The sequence below is a fragment of the Schistocerca americana genome, chromosome X, assembly GCF_021461395.2.
Source record: "Schistocerca americana isolate TAMUIC-IGC-003095 chromosome X, iqSchAmer2.1, whole genome shotgun sequence".
In the NCBI taxonomy this organism is placed as follows: domain Eukaryota; kingdom Metazoa; phylum Arthropoda; class Insecta; order Orthoptera; family Acrididae; genus Schistocerca; species Schistocerca americana.
This window is the reverse complement of record NC_060130.1, coordinates 322,150,366-322,156,598: the sequence shown is the minus strand read 5'-3', so window position 1 is coordinate 322,156,598 and position 6,233 is coordinate 322,150,366.

Here is a 6,233-nt window from a genome sequence, read left to right as displayed (position 1 = left end):
AATGATTAAAAAAACCTTTTTATTTTAAATTCAGTGCATTAGTATTTGTAAAATGATTCTTTCATATAGTGTTCATTAAAAAATGATGATCATTCCACTTGGGACCTGTGGAATGGTACATTTACTTATTTTTTTCAGTTGTAAATATTTGTCATGTATTGTTGTTTTTGTGACATGTTCTACATCCTGGAGGACCTCCTCACTATGGATCAATTGGAATGAAAGTAAATCTAATCTAAATGTTTGTCATGCTTGAAATCCTCTCTTGCTTTCGCTGTGAGTTCTGAATGCAGTTTTTTTCTGAACTTCATGTTCCTTTCTTTTCACAATATCTGTCTCCAGATTAATAAGCTGTTGCACTTTGCCACACCTTTGACAGGTGTGAGAATATGGATGTTTAAAATGAAGATTAAAGTTGGACTTAAATATGTAGTAACAGTACTTCTCTTTCGCAAAGACCTCTCCAGTTTCATTACATCATGCAGGATATATATCATACAGTTCTTTGTTACTGTCAGTTCAGGGTGCAGGTATTTTTTATTGAAATTGCTTTATCTGGTGTAGTGACTCTGGTAGGAAGGAAATAATGAAATAGATTAAACAACATCAATTTTGTTGCAAAGAACCTGATGACCTCTAGCATCACAGACAGCATGCATTTCATTTTTTGATATGCACTTGTAAAGAACCCCATAAAACTTGTAAAGAAACCTGTCACTAATTTGCAGTGTATTTAGAAAATATTTTTACTCACTGTCACTGCTCTGTCTTGCATTCTTGTGATGTAAGACACGATCAACAAATTTGTTTGAATGAGTCCTCATACAAATATGTTCTAAAATCATCAGATGTCCAAAAAGAGCTGAAAATGCGTTCTATTTGTTCACAGCTAATTTTAGAAAAACACTTAAGTCTACACTGGCAGTCTAAAACCACAAATATTTTTCCAGACACATCATTCCCCTGTTTTATTAAAGTAAGGTTAGCCAAAACTCTGGTACATCTTCCTAATACCTTCACTCCTATTTCTTTTGCACCCATCTGTGATATTACAAACTGATTGTCTTATAATACATAAGTGGGCAGATTACATTTTTCAGTAGAAACTTCTTTAAGTATACTACTATATATTACTGATGGCTAATAGACATGTGATAAGACAAACAGAAGCTCTATAACCTAAACCTTGATATGCTACATAAGTGCAATGAGAGTTAGAGTTTAAACATATTTACATTCATTTCCTTCGTTCTGGATGATGAATCATGATAGCTTGGTACATATTCAGAATCCTCTGAACACTGTGTGTCACTATTGCCACTGTTTACACTCACAGTTTGATATGGAGCTTTACACAACAAAAAAGTATGGATTTACTTTGCTACTTCTCTGAATAAAGGCATGAATTCAGCACAACAGGAGAGTCCTGCACTCCGTGAAGTAACAAATGGATTTTATATGTACTTGAGTACAGCTTTGGAAAGAACACAAAATGTGTGTGAAAATAGATTTAACTAAAAAAAAATCAATTTTGGACTTACTCAGCACCTCTCATATGTAACAATATGACAGTAGTTACTCACCAAACCACTTATTGTCATTAGTAGTCTGTTCTTACAATCTTGCCATGTTCAGCTGACCTAAATCTTGCAATACATATTCAAAGTCACACTCAGTCTATACTAGTAATACAAATTTATAAGAAATGCTGTACAAGTATCATGCAGTTTCAGTTCCTTAACTGAATTGTCCTGACTCAGTATCTACCTAATCCACAAATAGGTAATTTTACTCCTCCGCATTTGATTACTGCACTTAGTTCACAGTAATCTCTAACAATGACAGGGGATTGCTACTCTTCAATCAAATTGCCCTCACTCTCCTGCAGATGCTTTGCAAGCTTGATTCAATTCACTTTCTGCTTTCTTTTTTGTGTGTGTGTGAGCACATGCTTGTGTTCTTCATGTGTCTTCTATTACTTTGCATTTTTACTTTATGCAGGTCTTCTAACATTTGTCACCCTTTTATTTAATAGCTTGTATTTTTTGTATCTGAACATTTTTATCGCATTTTCCTCGCATTTCCATATGTGTCTACAAATAAACAGAGCACTCTGCACAACAGCCAACCGAAAGCCTTTTGGGACTTATTTTTACTTCATCATTCAGCCTTAATTATTATATTTGTAACTTTCAGTTGATATTTTTTGTACAAGATAAAATGTTAAATGAATTGTCATAAATGTCTTGAGTATTGAATGTAAGATTTATTTGGCAGACTGTGGATGTATGTCATTATTGTATGACAGCAATATGTGCACACAGTTTCCAGAAATTATAAAACAAAAATGTAATCTCACATTTTTTGTATTATTTTGTGTCTCTGAAACACTGTTTAACATATATTCATTAAGTTTTCTTTAGTACACTTAACAAGACCAACTGTGCTTTCCCAGTCCTTGTTAGACTGTATGTTTTCCTTGATCTGATGTTCCTTACTCTGAAATGAAGTCTTGTTTTCCCTACTTGCTTAATTCTCTTATGATGTTACCAAGTTGCAAAGCTACATGTAAGTGGAGTAAATTGGTTAATGTTTAGGTATGTACTATTCGTGCAACTACAGGCATTCAATAATACACTGTACTGGTAGTTTAATATTGAAGTAGCCGTTTGGTGTACACAACCATAATATTAGCCTAGAGAAATGATACATTCTCCCATTTATTTATGTGATGATAAAACAATCCCAAATGAGTTGTATCATGATTATTCACTTCAAGTCATTTCTGCTAAATTTGTGCCAACTGGCTACAAACAATGACACAGAAAAGAATAGCTTCCAGTAAAACATAGTGTTCAATGAGTTTGATATATAGTTTAATAACTTATATAAACAGTTTTTTTTTAGATTTAACCATTATTGCTTTCCTAAGAAAATTCTCTATTTTCACATTTCATGTAAGTCATAATCTCTCACCACTGTGTTGTTCTTATTGGAGCTAGGATTAGTGCGTATAATAATATGATTAAAAAGGCACAGAAAAGATTAGACTTTTAGTTAAAATAGACTCAATTATAAATCTGAAAATATATAATGGCATGCATATATAAATCACTAAATCACAAACCCTTCAAAAGAATTTGCTCAAGCACTGAAATACATTACTGAATGTAAGGACCTGATCAGTCACCCATTCAGGAAACTGCTGAAACATAGCAGTCAACTTCTTTTTTTGAATGAGAATGCATCTGTGATCATTCAACAAATATTTGTGTATAGAAAAGGAAAGTTCACCATCAACAGAAACAAGAGGTAAGGAGTGTATTTTGCTTTCAAGGTGTAATCAGTATTCTTGTTTGTTGCCACATCCTCCATGTCAAGGTTTTCATCTAATCTTTGCTCAAGCTTTTATTTACAAATACCTTAAACAGGATCCTAGATATCTGTCAAAATGGTTCACTGTTCTTTTTTTTTCTTTTAAGTTAATGCTCCTCCAGGTATCTCATGAGTGTTGTCAGAAAGGTGTGTCTCTGTATGACAAATTTCATTTTGCAGTTCTCATTTCCCTTATAACTAAAGAATCAGCTGCCAAAGCAACTATTATCCATTCGACCGGAAAGTCATTGCTGCAGTTACACCATTTAGTGACAGAGGAAGTTAGTAATTAAAATATTGCACTTTGTATGTACTTTGGTATTCTGGCTGGAGCCTCTTTTAAGATTTTCATATTGAAAAGAAAAAGTTTATTTATGAGTACTTCGCTGTTAATGCCTCATAAACTTGTTGACCAGCATCAGTAATGCAAGCTGGATGTTTTAAGTTTCAGAATATGAACCTGATATAGAGGAATGCAGATAACATGTAAGAAACTTGATCTGCAGGCACTAGCCATAACTGATCATCAGAATCAGTATATTATTATCTCATTCCATACATAAATAAATCACTGATTTTATGTGTAGGAGATTCATCATTACAAATAATGTAACTGACATATGTACACCATGTTAACAAACTCTAAGATTAATCTTAATTTACAAATATAATTGCAAATTTATTACATTACTCTACAAGGAAATCTTTATGATGATTTACAAATTCCACGGCTGAATAACAACATTTTTGCACTAGCATGGCATGCAATTTTATCTTCAGTAAATCTAGTTCCATACTGTGAAAGTTTCTCACTTTTAATTTATTAAAAAGTTTCTAGTGATGTGTTGAAGATACTGGAAGTAGCATTTAAATCTGTGAAATGTTAATATGAAATTATTTTTGTTTCTTATGTCATATGTATGATGAAAATGGTTCTCTATAAATAACTGTTGATTTGCAGACACAAAGATAAACAGGTGATACATGTAAATACTCAGAACAGTTAAAATATCTAGATCCCTGAAAAAACTCAACATGAATCCTTAGCCATAATATCACATACGTTTTTAATAGTAGCTTTTATAAAAAATAATATCCATTTAGAGTACTTGTTTTCCTCCAAAAGATGTTTCTGTGTCTATAAAAATTATAACTAATGCTGATAGGTTGCTAGTAGTAGTCACTGGATATTAGATGAACTTCTTTTTCGCATTACTCATTTTGGACATAGGTTAACATCAGATGATCTGTCATATATTATTACCCAACCATGAGTGCAAAGGTAATGCACACCAAGTTGTTGTACAAAAATATATGACACATGATACATACAAATATACAAACTTGATTAAGAAATGTTAGACACAAACGGTGTCAAGTGTAAAGATCCACAATGATAACGTAATAGTGCCAAATGATCAACATCAACTTCAGCATACAAGTAAAGGAAGTGACAGATCCAAAACTAGGATTAACTTTACACACACCATATGTCATGGAAAGCGAGTGACACTGTACTATGCCTACAAAGCATTTTTTTTACGTTTATAATTACAAATGTGCTATTACTAGTACCAAAGACATCAAAAAAACTCACATACAAAGGGTCAGAGGTATAAAACAAATAAATAAGAGAAGTATTGGAATAACAATTAAAGCAATATTATATAAGCCACTGCCAGGTGGTGGAGAAACCTACTTCCAAGGAATAAAATATGAATATTGTTGTGACTTGCCGATCTTTCAAAGTGCCGTCGCTCAGTTACGCGCGTCCTCTACACGGTGCGCTGTCTGCCAGCCATGCAGCAGCAGCGCCACCTAAGCGGCCAGCCAGCCAGCAGCCACTAGACTCAGACTCAGTTATGATTTGACTATTAAAGTGTACACACGTCTTACTCTGTTTACTTGATCTGTGACTTTCATGTATTGCATCTTCCTTGAAATATATTTGTTCAACTTGAAGTTATAAGAAATATATGTTGTATAGAAAGTGAAACAAAATTAATAAGTGGAGAAAACAAGATGGATTCCCTACAACATAAATAAACAATTATTTCACACTGATTTATTTTCCCCTTTTATTGTAGGATTTTCTGTAATGTTATGGTATTTTTAATAAAATGTCCACCCTACTTATTTTTTTATTTGGGATATTTTGTTGTACTTACTGTCATTATTATTTCATTTGGTTTGTAATTTGTAACTGCATTACTTTACTATAGTGTTCTTTTACTTTAACTGAATTTGATGGTGTGCAGTCCATCAGTTGGTACGCATATGCACAGGAAAGCACTTTGGCGTATCAACTGACGGACTGCACACCATCAAATTCAGTTAAAGTAAAAGAACACTATAGTAAAATAATGCAATTTAGAAACAAAATGAAATAATTATGACAGTAAGTACAACAAAAAATCCCAAGTAAAAGAAGAAGTTGGGTTGGCACTTTATTAAAAATACCATAACATTACAGAAAATCTAACAATAAAAGGAGAAAATAAATCAGTCTGAAATAATTGCTGATAAATGTGATGCAAGGAAAGAGAGGGTTGAAAAACAGACTAATGAGTCAGCAGATCATCATAAATATTAAAATTCCCATGTCTACTATTTTCCACTTGTTTATTGATGGCAACATCATAATCAGACTGGTGATGCACATAAGTTTCTAACTCCTCAAAAGTGCCAAAATCCCTATCCTTACGTTCAACATGGAAGATATCATAATCATCATTAAAGGGGCACCAGATGACTGACCATTCTCTTTCAAATGACACCTGAGTGCACTATTTGAGCGAACTAACTGTATTTTGTAAATAAGGCTGTGTCATATAATCTTTCCTCATATGTAAATGATA